Genomic DNA, 13,955 nt, shown 5'->3' on the forward strand with positions numbered 1-13,955 from the left:
CTTTACTTCCGGGTCAGAAGATCTTTCCCAGAAAGAGAGTGGGGTGTAGGGCATTTAGGCACAGAAAGGAGAAGGGCCATCAGCCAGGAAAAAAAGGAACAAGAACTGATGACATTTAGGAGAGAATTCATAGGACTTCCAAGGAAAAGGCATGAATCTATCACTCCCTAGCGTCAAAGGACTGGAGAAGGGCCCTCCAGCATTCAGGCAAAATTCCAATCCACTGTAAGAATGACATAAACATTTCTTCAAACACGTGGCATCCCTCTAGTTGAACACTTGCAGTACTGGGGAACACCCAAGCTTAGGAAATCAAGTTTATGAAGGCATGAGTGACACTCAATTAAAGTTCAATTCATTTGCAATTCAACAAATATCTATTGAGTGCCTACCATGTGCCAGGCACTGTACTGCAAGTATGAATAATATAGACATGGGCCCTGCTCTGTGGGTCTTACAATCTAATGTGGAAGATAGATAGATAAGCCCGCAAGTAGAACAGAGGAAGGAACACGAAGGCAGGCATCTAGGCTGGGGCTTGAAGAGTCTAAGGAGTTAGCTAAGTGCAGGGTGGAGGGGCCCACGGGAGTAACAGAAAACGGGTTCTTAAGGCTTCTCTGCTTCCCAGGAAGTTCAGTGTTGCAATAAGGTGGAGTCCTGGCTGCCACCAGAGTGTAAGGCCATATTTCTCCGGAACCCCCCTGATCTCGGAGGCTAGTTCTTGGAGGGGAGACCTGGGAATACCCGATGCCAAAGGTTAAAAAAAAAAAAAAAAAAAAAAAAAAAGGAAAGAAAGCGGAGTCCAGATCTTGAAGGGTTTTTCAAACGATGTGGAGTGTGGGTTTCATGCCTGAGGTAATGGGAAGCCTGTGAAGGATTTTAAGCAGGAGAAGCGCCCTCTGGCTACGCTAAGGGAGGCGCTGCGGTATCTGGCGTGAAGGAGGCCAGAACCTGGGCAGAGGGGATGGGAAGGCTTTCATGACCCCAAACGTTATGATTAAAAAATAAATAAATAAATAACATACTCTCCTATGACAAGACAGAGACCCAAAAAAAGTAAAGGGATAAAGTTCAGAATGTGGTGGGAAGGTCTCCTCCGTCCCCTCTCACCTTTGTTGGGCAAACCAAAGCTGCTCGCCCTGGATTTGCCCCATCACCGCGGAGTGTGGGCGGGGAGGACGGCTCCACGCCTTCTTCTCAGATAATAAAACTAAGACCACGAATTCCGGGGTGGGGACCAAGGAGAAAAAAGAATCCAAACGGCCTCCCAAGAGGCTCCCGAAGTCACGCACAATCCTTCGAGGTTTCCCCTTTCTCCCTCAGCCATCTGCAGCCAGCCGCCTTTGCTATGGAAACAGTCCTCCCGCCCTCCTCAGAGCCTCCGTTTCTTCAATGCATCCTGGAAAATGCAGTCCATCTCTGGCCACCTTCCCGTGGCAGGAGCTCACTCCGGGTCCATGAAGGACTACAAGTTCCAGAAGGCAGTGCGAAAACGCAGGCGGTCTCTGGGGGATGTGGTCTTGACAGAGAGACCTAGGAACCCTCGGGCGGAGCCGAAGGGTGAGGGGAAGGCGCCCCCCCCAATGGGCGGCCTCCTAGGCGGGGCCCGGGTCGCCATTGGCTATGGCGGCGCACAGGAGGCGGGGCCATCGGAATGAGGCGCGGAGCTGTTCTCCGCTCCAGGTGCTGAGTCCGAGGGAGGCTCGGAACGCGGGAGCCGCGGGAGCTGCGGCCGCCTCCGCCGCCGCCGCCGCCGCCGCGAGAACTACCTTCGGGAAGCCGCAAGGAGCCCCGAGGAGCTGGGTGCACTGCCTGGCGTTGACCGCTCTCCTGCCTCTCTGAGGTCGGTGCTGCTGAATTCGCGTTTGTTTTATTGGAGAGGGAGTGGGGGGGCCTGGGGAGTTGATGGGACCTGTCCTCGCCGCCCTCCACACCATCTGTCCCAGGGAGCTGCTGACTCCTGGCCGGCCTCCCTCTAGCCCGGCGCCTGAGGTCGGAGCGGCTTGGGTTAGTTTTTGTTTTATGGTGGAGGGGGCTCTTGTGTGTGAGGGGCAAGCTGAGGGGCCACTCCCCCGCCCCGTCTCTCCTGGGGGCGTCCAGAGCTGGGAGCCTCCCTCCCCGGTGTCTGAAGTCGCGCTGCTTGGATCATTGAGCACGGGAGGGATGGAAGGTCCGGAGGCAGGGACCCTTCCCCACAGGACTTCGGCTGCTTGAGGCTGCAAAGGGGGTCTGGCTGTGATGGAGGAGACCACAGGATTCCTTCTGCCCAGACCCTCCCGGGTTATTCCGGAAGGGCTGTTGGGGATCAGGATGACCCTTCCCCGTGCCCACCCTTTCCCCGAAGCCCGGGGTTTTGTGAAGAGGGGATAGATGGAGACAGGGGACTCCCCCCCTCTTACTGGACCCGCCTGTGTTATTGAGGGAGAGGGGATTGGGGCGTAAGAGGCAAAGGCGGGGGACCTCCCCGCACCTGCTTGGCGTCGCGGGAACAGGAAAGCACCGACGGATTCTCGGGGTCCTCCGCGCTGGCTCGGCGCCGAAGGTCCGAGTGGCCTGGGGGCGAGGTGTGCGGTGGGGGACAGTAAGAGGGATCGAGGGAGCCCTCCCGACCGCTCCCTCCCAGGTCTGATCTCCGAGGCCCTCTCTACCTGGATCCAGGCCAGGGACACCAAGTCGAAACCACCCTCCTACCCCGCCCCACCCCGCCTCGGGGGCCCGCGCTCCTGCACCCGGAGGGGAGCTAGACCCGGGCGGACGGGTGCGGGGAGGGACAGGGCGGTCCCTTCTCAGGCATCCTGGAGCTCCGGGCAGACACCCCCCGAGTCCGCAGACCCTAGGGGCTGCTCCCCTCGGCGCAGGGTGCGCCCCAAATCAGGCGCGGAGACCTACACCCCCGGCACGCGGCGGGCGCTCCGGGCACGGGGCTTCGCTCTCCGCCCTGGCATCCGCGGGAGGACAAAGCGGCGGTCGCCGCACTGGCGGGCCTGCGCCAAGGGCTGAGCGGGGGGCGCGGCCAGGAGAGGGGGGGCTTCGGGCGCGGCGCGGGGAGCTTCCGCGGAAACGTGCCAGATGCCGGGCGGGAGACAAAGCGCGCTCGCTCCTCACAGGCCCGCGCGAGCGGAGATGGAAAATCCCAGGAGAGGAGGCGGCCGAGCCCAGGCAGGGCACTATGCCCCGCACTCTTCTCCTCCGCACCCCGCCCCCCACTCGACACTCAAACCCCCGCCCCACACCCGCTGCCAGCCCAGCACCCAGATGCCATGTGTGCAATGGTAACCAGGGTCCCTTCTGGGGGCGTTCAAGACCTGGGACCACAAGGGATGTGGACAGTTGGGGGACTCCATCTCCCGGGGAAGGGCCCACGGTTCAGCAGTCCTGAGTGGGCCAGAGGGACATCCTGAGTGGACCCCACCCCCACCCCAACACGTGCCATCAGCCATGATAAGTCAAATTTGGTTCCCGGGTTTGAGTGTGTTTCTGTGTGTCACAGTGTGTTTGCATGGGTAATGGTGTGTGCATGGGTCAATGTGTGTGTGTGAATGTGCATAACTGGGTAGAAAGCACAAGTGAGTGCTCCAGTGTTCGCTGGGTGTCATGGTGAGCTTGGGCATCTGGCTGGGTGTGTGTGAGAAGAACCACTTACTGATGGCCTTGGATGTTGGGGATGGGGATGGGTGCAAGGTAGTCTCCGCTTCCACTCTCAAGCCACAGTAAGGAACAAGGGTCCAAGTGGATGTCTCAGGGTGGAGGTAGCCTCAGGCCACCTTGGGCCTGGCCTGCATGCCTGGGTGTGACCCAGAATGTGGGCTCTTTGCGGGGGGCGGTCTCAGGTCTGAACCTAACATCCTCACCAGAGCCCTGCCCTTTCCATCCCTCAGAATATTCAGGCTGAGGAGAATTCTGCACACGTCACCAGCATAGGCTGCCAAATGGGACTTGGGGGTGTGAATCAACGGAGTCCCTTATAAGGGGGTGCAAGATTGTGCAGCAAGGCAACTTTTGTCACTTTGGTCCCTGTGTCTGGAAGGACCATGGGCTGGGGTTGCTGGTCAATGACAGGTGGCCTCTCAGTAACACCGGGTACACTTGCAGAGAGGGCACTGGTGTGACACCGAGGTACCGCTGTGGGAAGACACCCTCAGAGGATGAGAACAGTCCTCCAAGACCTGCCACTCCCAGCAAGTGACCTCAGCCTCATAGTACTTTCATGACAAAGGTGCTATGCTTTGATATAATCCCTGCCTGAGACCACCTTTCCCAGTGGAACCACAAGAGCAGACAGTGGAGCCACCACCCAGCCGGGCCTCGTCCACTCTCAAGTATCCCTTGCCAGTATCCACAGCGACCTCTGCTGGGAAGAAGCTAAACCATGGTGTGGAGGTTCAGGGTGGGTGTGAGCATTGTTAGGTGAAAACCATAAACCCTTCTATTTGGGGACTCCCTGTCTGCCTTTGGAGTCCTGAGCTGATGTGCTTGTCTGCAGTTTCTTCAAGCTAATTCTAGCAGTGGGACTGTCGCTGTCCTTACCCACAGGGAAATTTAAAGAGGGCCTAAATAAAGGCCTTTGTTTATGTTTTCATCCCGTTGGGGCTGGGCATCAAATCCATCTATGAGGAAAATGCATAGAAAACATTTACCAAAATCAGAGAGGTTTAAGCATCTTTCCTGTTTCTTCCTCTCTATTTCTTTCTCCTTTTTTCCCCTATTTCATTTTGATGCTTTTCTCTTCCTGTTATTGAATAACATATAACATATAGGTCAATAACATATTTTTCAAACAGAAGCCTTCTTTTCCTGGTTGGCAATGTGGCCCATAAAATGCAGGTATCAGGAGAGTATAAAGAGCTGGCAAACACTGGCTCTTCCAGGCTAATGATGGGAGTGTGGGAGATGGATGAGATGGATGAGATGAGCTCAGTCTCAAATGCCCACCTGGTGACAGTGTTCCTTCTCCGGGAGTTGCTGTAAAGGGATTTCACGCAGCCACAAACTCTTTTAAGCTCCTCAAAGGAAAGGAGGTATTTAAATACCTGGTATTGTTCTTACTTTGGCATCCATGTGATTTGCATTGAACTATGTGACTCAGTATCATAAAGTAAAAATAGGACTTCATATCTTCCTTGCCTGTTCAGAAGGTGACTATATATTGTGTTCTGCATTGGAGAGTGAAAAACTAAATTATTTCATAAATTGAACCACCTGCTTATTCTGATTAGAGAATGACGCTCAACATCACCTACAGGCAATACCATTATTTTATGTTCCTTTTAATTCAGACCTGAATCTCCTTGTCTTGTAAAACCTTTCTTCCTGCTCACACATTATTACTTTCACTTGAAGTTAATCGAGAATCTTTAATCCTTGTGCTGAAGCCAAACAAATGAAATATCATCAGACACAGGAAGATGTGGGTGGTGTTTCTGTTCTTCTTGGGGGAAAAAAAATCCTTGGAGTTCATAAGAGAGAAGGAAAGGGCCTGAAGATTCAGTAACTGTATGAGTAGACTTCATGGGTTTCTGAGGCCAGGTCCCTCAGAATATTCCAGGAGGCACGAATGTGATGCTTCCCTGAGGTTAGTTGAACAATGCAAGTGGCATGCATGTTGGGAGACTGCAGCCCTGGTGAATCCTAAACCCTCCCATTAACACAACCTTTCTTAGGAAAATCCCCCCAAGCATTTTGCACCCTCAGGCAGCCAGCAATGGCTAAGGAGGGGAGCTGTCCAAGGTTCTACAGCACTGGCCTCAGCCCCATTAGTGAGAAGGGAGGATTTTAGGGCGTGAGGCAAGCTCTGAGGACTACAGACAGCCTCTGTGAGGATTTTCCCAAAGCTCATCACATAATGGAATAAGAGGAAACAGAGCTGGAGAGGCTTTCAGCGCATCACTTCGAACGAACCCTTTGGCGATCCCTATTTAAAGAATTATGAACTAATAATAAGAAGAAACGTTTCTGAGTCAGGCTCTTCACATGTAAGAACGTATTTCATCCTCACAGCCTCATGAGATAGGTGGTGGTGTTATTCCCACCTCCAAGATGAGGAAATGAAGCTTTGAGAGGAAAGGGGCTTGCCCACTATCACACAGACCAGAAGGGACAGAGTTTAGGTTCCAATCTGGATCTCTTGAACTCCAGAGCCTCCTTCTTACCGCTGTTTTTTGTCCTACCACTATTTTAGAAGTGAAATTGAAATGTTGGGCCATCCTATGTGAGATTCTAATGAAATTTTAGAGGAATGGGATTGGCGCCCACTAACATTCAGACAGAAACCACAAAAAGTCCTTTTAAATTCATCAAGGATTGTTACCACACACTTTATATATTATCCTGACAAAAACTTTGTTACCTGAAGTTGATTACCAAAGAAGAGAAAAGCATAATGACCCGCATGGCCAGTAGCCCAGGGTTTTCTTTCCAGAGTGGAAAAATTTCACAGGGAGCCAAGCCTGGATGGCAACACTATGAGTTTTAATAATCTGCAAGAATGGGGGAGGGGGGAAGCCATGAGGAGGCTGTTATTATTTGCCAGAGTACGTATAGAGCCAAAAGTAAGGCTTGTCTTTATTTGCTGGCATCCTGTCCAATTCTGAGGACACGTGGATATTGTTAAGAGGCTTTTCCCACCTATTCCGCGCTCCGATTTTCACAGCAAAGCCTCTAACACCGAAATAAAAGTTTTCACGGCTGTTAACCTCAACAAATCTCAGGGAAGCATCACATTCCTGCCTCCATGTCATCAGAATCAGAGTTCTGCCGTCATATGTGGCTGCAGGACTCCTGAAGGAGGACAGATTTGGGGCTTTCTGGGCTTCAGGCCACATGTCCTTCAGTCTTCCCAAGGTGCCAGTGCCAGCTACACCAATCTTGCCACACACACCAGGGGCCTGTGCCTGAGAACTCCCCATTCAGTAGCTGTAGGTTTGGGTATCTAAAGAAAATAGAGAGAAGCAGACTCATGCTGTTCCTCCTCTCCCTGAACCTCTCTCTGCACAACACGCAGATAGGGGGCCTGGCCTTTTAAGAAAATGCTTGGCATCAAGCTGGGTCTCCAATCCTCCTGGAGTCATTCCTTCTCCTTCTAGGTTGGGGATTTGCAGGGTTCTGACACATGGAGTAAAGGCTGCTATTGCTTTTCCCGAGGGCACTTGGAGGCCAGAGACCTGGCTCCCCATCTGGGTCTGCTCTGACTCATATGACCGCAGACAGATTTGATTGTTTTCTTATTTAGAGTCATTAATTAACTCTCCTCAGCATCAGAACAGCATGTAATAAGAGCGAGGCCATTTGTGGGGGGTCTCTCGGCAGCTGTGCCTACAGCTGAGCACTATGGTCTTTGCTAACAGGATCAGGAAATGATTTTTAATCCTGGCTATAACCCTTCCGAAAGCTCGGATTGTCAAGATTTTAGGCCAGTAAGAGAAAGGAAATGAAAGTGTAATTAATTGCTAAGGCTGCTATAGTTATTCTGGCAAAACCCGGGACGCCTAGGGGTCCCTCAAAGAAGAACTGGATTTTCATTTCTTGTGCCTGCAATGTATCAGGCACAGAGCTGGGCACAGGGAACACAACCCAACTTAGGATAAGCCCTGCCATGTAGAAATCTTGAGTGGAAAGTGAAAACAGATGCCAAAACCCTGAAAAGGGTGTGTGCAGTTAGCAGAAAGAGTTTTTTAGAAATGAAAAGAACCTTAATAATCACAAACCATCAACTCTTTTTTAACATAAGGAAAGAGGCTGAGGGAAGTTGAGGGTTGCCACTGGCCAGAGTCCCAGATGATGGGAAAGATGGGGATTAGAACCCAGATGTTACAACTCCTGAAACTTATTCTTTCCACTGTCCTAACCTGCTGTTCTGTTCATTAAATTACCCACAGGGCATCTTTCCATTAACATAGACTTATTTGACCCAATCATAATTTGCGACTCAAATTTAAAGCTGAAATAGAAACAAAAAAATTGACGAAATAGGACAAAGAGGATGTCCATTTATATATCCATGTTGTCCAATATAATAGCCACATGTGCCTATTGAACACCTAAAATGTGGCTAGTCTGAATTGAAATGTGCTGTAACTATAAAATATACACCAGATTTTGAAAAACCAATATAAAAAAGAATATATAATAGCTCATTAATAATGTTAATATTTTTACATATCGGGTCAAAATAAAATTATTATTAAACTTCATTTCACTTTTTACTTAAGTATCTACTAGAAAATTTGTAGTTACATATATAGCTTGCATTTATAACTCACATTATATTTGTGTTGGACAGGGCTATTCTAGAGTGTTTTCCTTTAGGAGAAAATTTTCTTTAGAAACTGAGGCATTTAGCAAAGTAGGTTCTGTAATCAGTCAGCCTGAGATGAATCCTGGCTCTGCCATTTGGGCTGTGTGACCTTGGGCAAGCTGACAAATCTCTCTGCGCTTCTGTTTCCTCACCTGTACAATGAGGATGATAACAGAACCTACCTCCTCAGTTATGAATTAAATCACTTGACTGGTACATAGTGGGTGCTCAATTAACTTTAGCTGTTGTTATTATCAAATGGAGCTTATAGAATTTTACAAGATAGGGCAACAGGAAAGGGAACAAGCAGACAATTTTCAGCGAAATTAAGCAAAAGATTTACTGCTAGTTAACACATGATTGAAAACACTTGCTAAGCTTTGTTGTGGTCCCGATTTTCTGGCAGATAAATATACTGAGGAAAGATTTCAAGCGTTTACATACAATAAGTAAATTAGCTAACTGCATTATGCTAACAGGTCTGAACCTCTGCTAATGAGTTGAGGGAGAGGATGTCTAGAGGGTGATTGTAACAGATGACCCAAGAGATCTGAGTCTTTTGGACTCCAGGATTCCTTAAGGAAATGTAAGCCTTGTGCTTTAGGAGAAAGATTCTGGACAGGAGTCAGACGTATGTGATGTCAAAGCCACTCTTCCACCCACTGGCCTTGACCACAACGTGGAGTCTCAGTTTTCTCTTCTGCAAAATGGAGATAGTACCACCTCTCTGGCAGGTTGTGGTGAGGAGTAAATTAGATAATGCAAATAAAACACCTAGTATATAACAGGCACTAAAAAAAATAATAGCTTTGACTAAATGGGATTTTAGGTGTTAATAGAGAATGTTCTATCCAGAGTCTTCATGGACTTTTTTTTACAATCCCACTTTTCATTCCCCATCTTTGCTTGGTCCCTGAGGAGGTTGGAAGGATAGTTTCATTTGATTAAGTGTATCTACACCAAAATGTAGGGTCTCAGTAACTTTGGGCACACTACACAGCTTGTCATGTTCTTCTCTCTGTCCCATTAACACACATGAGGTTCTTTTACTTGGATGACGAGACAAACAGCAAAATGGGCACTGTTCTCCATCATGTTTATCATGAAATTCTGACATTATGAATTTGGTGTACAGAGCACTTTACATGCAGCTTTGCTTTAAAAATAAAGGGACATAAATCTGGGAATCATAGCCCCAGTAGAACCAGGGTTCCCTGCCTCCTAGCGCAGGCCATGGGTCCATTCACTGCACAGCTCTGAGAGAGCACATTGTTGCTGTCCTTGACCATCTCTTCCTCTCCTGAAAGTTTGCCTTCTGGACCAAAGAAATATATGTCAAGCTCAGTGAAGACTTATGTTAATTGAGCATGTTGGACTCTAGAGAAAACACTCAGACTAGTCTCACAGGATGTATGGGGCTCCCTGGAAGTGTTCTGGCAGGAGAGCAATATGGTCAGATTCTTGCATCAAAGTGTGTTGGGTGGATTTAGGTGGGGAAGAGCCTGAAGGTAGGTTTACCCTGATTCTTGGAGAGGCCCCTGACTTCTGGGCACCTAAGTACCAGTACTAAGTTCTTTTGGGTTAGAGTCTGGTCTTGAAATGCACTTTCCCCCACTTTTCCCTCAACAAATACTGAATGGTGGATAGCTGGCGTGGGATCATTCTGAGAAACCCTGCTCTCGAGGAGCCCGGGGACTGGCTGTGGAGAGGAGAGGTGCCTTGTGTTGAGTGTAGCAAGGAACAAGGGCTGACGTAACCACTGGAAGCCTGATTAGGGTGGGTTGGCTACGGCAGTGGGAAAGCTGTGGATCCCAAGCAGACAGACCTGAGTCTGCATCTCAGTTTTCTCACTAAATGTGTGATGTTGGCCAAATGTTTGACACTTTCTGGGCCTCGTTTTCCTCATCTGGGATGATAACATCTATTTTTCCTGGGCTATGGCTGTTACCTGGGATAATACTAATCTTTCTTTATCTAGTGCTTACAGTGCGTCAGGCATTGTGCTCAGAACTCTATATGCATAAAAGAGCTACCCTTATTATCCCTACCTTATAGCTGAGGAAAGCAGTGCTCCGGACCTTTAAGTAACTGGCCCAAGGTGACATAAGCAGCGAGAAGTGGGACCAGGACCCCAACCTAGGCAACCTGATTTCAGAGCCTGCTCTTAACCACTGTGATCGCTGCCTCCCTGGTTCCCGTCAGCAGGAAACCAGTCAGCATTGTTTTGAAGACGAGTGAAGTGATTTGTGGGTCAGCTGGCATAGAGGTCTTCTGCTTGATCTTCAAGGATGGGTACACTTTGGAGAGGCTCTGAGGGATAACGCGGGTGGGGAAGGAAGACAGGGAAAAGCTGTGACCAAATGAACAGGGTTGAGAATGCCAATGGCGTCTTCTGGGGGCCCTGAGATGGAAAAGAGGGTTTCAGTAGGAAATAGATGTTTGGAAATAAGGATTTGGGAAGCCTTGGATGTCAGGCTAATAAGTGTTAGAGAACCAAAAAAGTTCATAGGCAGAAGAAGGGATGTGAATTTAGAAACCACCAATTGAAGCTATCACACTACATCTGGGCATTCTGATGCAGTGTGGAGCATGCTCACCGAGTATGCGCAAAGCTCGATCTCGTGGACGGCATGGCCACACAGCATCAAAATCCAGTGTTCCTACCAGCGCTCTGCACTACTCAAGGAATGTGCATGGCCTTTTCTCCCATTTGGTCTTACAAGGGTCCTAGGCACTAGAAGGGCGGGAGGTCTGCTCTAAGGATTGCTGCCTGGGTCAGGTGGCAGGCAGCATGGGCTGCTGGGAAGCAGAGATGCCAAGCACAGCTATTGTGCCCAAATCTAGGCAGTTTAGGATGGCTCTTTCTGAGAGGGAGGAGCCATAAGCCTTGCCCCCCTAGGCTGAGGCCATTTTTCTGTGTTCCAGGAGGCAGGCTGTGTTATGCTTTGGTCCACGGTTTCCCAGTGACATGAGTAGCTGCCTCCTGGGATGGCTGCTGTGAGGGCCTGTGTCAGGGTCACTGCAAATCCCACAGACCTTTCTGGATGCAGAACCTGTCAGTCAGGGCTCCTTCCCATGCAGAGATCTTGTTTGACAAAAGATGTTTCTGGACTTTCCATTTCGAATGCATTCAGCTTATTTCTCTGCACAGTGCAGGGACTGGAAACCAAATCCCCTTCTCCTCAGGCTGGTTAGAGGGAAAATCTATCTTTTCTAATGGCTGCAGTTGCTGCTGCCCACTAGATTTCTCTCCATGGCTACACTTCTAACAACAATGGAAAACAAAGGCAGGAAGGAGAGGACCACAGATGCAGTAGCTCTTCCAAGAGGCACCTGCCGTTCTGTGAAGGATGTGAGGCAGAGGGGAAGTAATGTTCACAGATATGAGAGAGTCCTTTGATAAGTAGAGAGGGGTTTTGATGTATAAGATGACAGAAGATGAAAGGGATCATGGTGCCATACTGTTTTCTCTGGAAAGCCATGCTTGGGTTCCAGATGTCCTCCACAGTTCTAGAAGGATAAATACACGGGTTGGCAAGGCCACACGGATTTTGACAAGTTGTCCAGTGATAAGTCCCTAGTGATTATAAACATATCACTAATGAGAAATGACAAACACTTGGTAATGGAATGCTAAGGGCTCATCTGGCCATTGACCCAAGTAATGATTAATGTGTGACAGCATACACTGAACACAACAGGGGGGAATTATGACTTCTGAAGAATAAAATCAAATTGAGAGATTGGAATAGTAATAATAAAGGCACAGATGCTTAGAATGACTGGCATCAGAAGTTAGAGCCATAGTTACTTCAGAGCAGCTTCACCAACCAGGCCACTTTTACTTGATCATTGTGACCCCAAGGAATGTTAATTTTTAGAGATTCCCATGATCAGCCCCCAGCATAGGCCCTGGCACACAGTAAGTGCTTAGCAAGTGTTCAAAGCTTGCTCATGCACCTGGCATCTACCTGTGTTAAGCCCTGGGCCAAGCTCTGGAGAGCTGTAGGTAAATGAGACACAGTCCCTGCCCTTAGGCAGTCTATCAATTCTAAAACAGAACAAAGAATGCAGTGTAGGAAATGCACAAATGAACGTGGCTACGGCATGATGTTCCCTTTAGGTGTTTCCTCACACCTATGGAACAATGCAGCCCAGCAGTTGAGCCAAATTCGGATCTTATAAATTCTGCCAACCTTGTCTCACGTCAAGCCTGAGCAGGTCCAACTGTGGATCTGAAGTAGCAGCATGAAAGGCAAAGGAGGCGGAGGCTGGTGTATTTCAGAAAGTTATTGGGTACATTCAGTGAAAATATTCTTCTTTGCAAACTTCATTGGAAAGACTCACACTTGAGACCCTTTGCCATGGCACCCTGAAGCAGCCATGCTCTCCCTAGGCACGGTCTCCACAGGTACAAGTATGCTGAGCAAAGTACAGTTTTTAGGTTGTTAACCTACAGAAGAACATAATTTAAAAATATTTGATTATAAAAGGATTGCACATTTATTGGGACCACACCGCTGTAACCTATGTATAGTGAGTGGAGAGGTGTGAATTCATTAACATTTATTTAACAAAATTTGTGTATGCCAACTGTACACTGTACAAAGAACAACATAAAGTCCCTGCCCTTATGTACTCACTCCTGTGAGGAGGACAAACACAAATAGATAATTCTAGTGCAGTGAGATAAATGGTATAATGGGGGAATGGGCAGACAGCACTGGAAGCACAGAAGAGGACTAACTCTGTTGGGGGAATACACACACACACACACTCACATGTGTTGGGTCTAGATGTTAACTGAGTCAGAATGTTCACACTAAACACACATAGAAGAAGAAGAGAAAACCCTTATACATTATATGGGTTGGAATATTTTGAGGCGCTGTAGGGAGCTGGGATTGGCCTGTTGAGTGACTTTGGATTACATCATCTGCATTTCTGGAACCCAGTTTCCTCATCTGGCAACATGGAGATGAGAGGAATGACCTGATCTCCAGTGGCCAGGCCTGTCCCAAGGCCTTTGTGGAACCTGCTTGTGGACCCTGGTGAGGCTACTTCTTAATTCTGGTTAAAATGTTCATAGGCATCTAGAGAATCAGCGGAGATGCTGATCCCAGAGCTCTTGGTGTTTGTGAGGTATCAGTCTTTGGTGTCCAGTGGAAATGGTCTAGCTCCCCTCAGTTGCTATTTGGCTTCACTACCCTCCCCAGGGGCGAGGCTGCCCCCTCAGAGCCCTGTCTGTGCATGCACTATCCTGGCCCCTTCTCACCAGTAGGTCCCTAAGGTCACTCTTCAGAAAGTCTTGGCCCTGTCAGGCAGAGGATCACTGGTGGCAGGCCAGTCCCCACCCCCCACCCCCAACACCTCTCATGCCCCCTAGAAGATGAAGATCCGTGGTAATCATTTTGCAGTATATATGTGTATCAAATCATTGTATACCTTAAACTTATACGTTATATGTCAATAATATCTCCATAACTGGAGAGCATTATGCCAAGCAAAATAAGCCAGTCAGAGAAAGATAAATATCACATGATCTCACTCATATGTGGGATATAATGATCAACATAATCTGATGAACAAAAACGGATCCAGAGACAAGGTGGCACGGAGCAGACCGTCCAACCTCGGGGAGAAGGCAGGGGGGCGGGGGTTA

The 13,955-nt window shown here is 48.8% G+C and overlaps 2 protein-coding genes across 2 annotated transcripts in view; one reads left to right on the plus strand and one right to left on the minus strand.

Moving 5' to 3' along the window:
- Positions 1-1,309, minus strand: part of ZFP90 (ZFP90 zinc finger protein) — an 85,143-nt gene extending 83,834 nt beyond the window's left edge. The window contains exon 1 of the mRNA XM_070397854.1: positions 1,111-1,309. The gene's annotated coding sequence lies outside the window, so the exon portion shown is untranslated. The remainder of the gene's footprint in view (positions 1-1,110) is intronic.
- A 393-nt stretch (positions 1,310-1,702) lies between these two features.
- Positions 1,703-13,955, plus strand: part of SMPD3 (sphingomyelin phosphodiesterase 3) — a 76,809-nt gene continuing 64,556 nt past the window's right edge. The window contains exon 1 of the mRNA XM_070398699.1: positions 1,703-1,843. The gene's annotated coding sequence lies outside the window, so the exon portion shown is untranslated. The remainder of the gene's footprint in view (positions 1,844-13,955) is intronic.

This window comes from Myotis yumanensis, unplaced genomic scaffold, assembly GCF_028538775.1.
Source record: "Myotis yumanensis isolate MYYU_CA2020_CCGP unplaced genomic scaffold, mMyoYum1.0.hap1 SCAF_18, whole genome shotgun sequence".
NCBI classification, from domain to species: Eukaryota; Metazoa; Chordata; class Mammalia; order Chiroptera; family Vespertilionidae; genus Myotis; species Myotis yumanensis.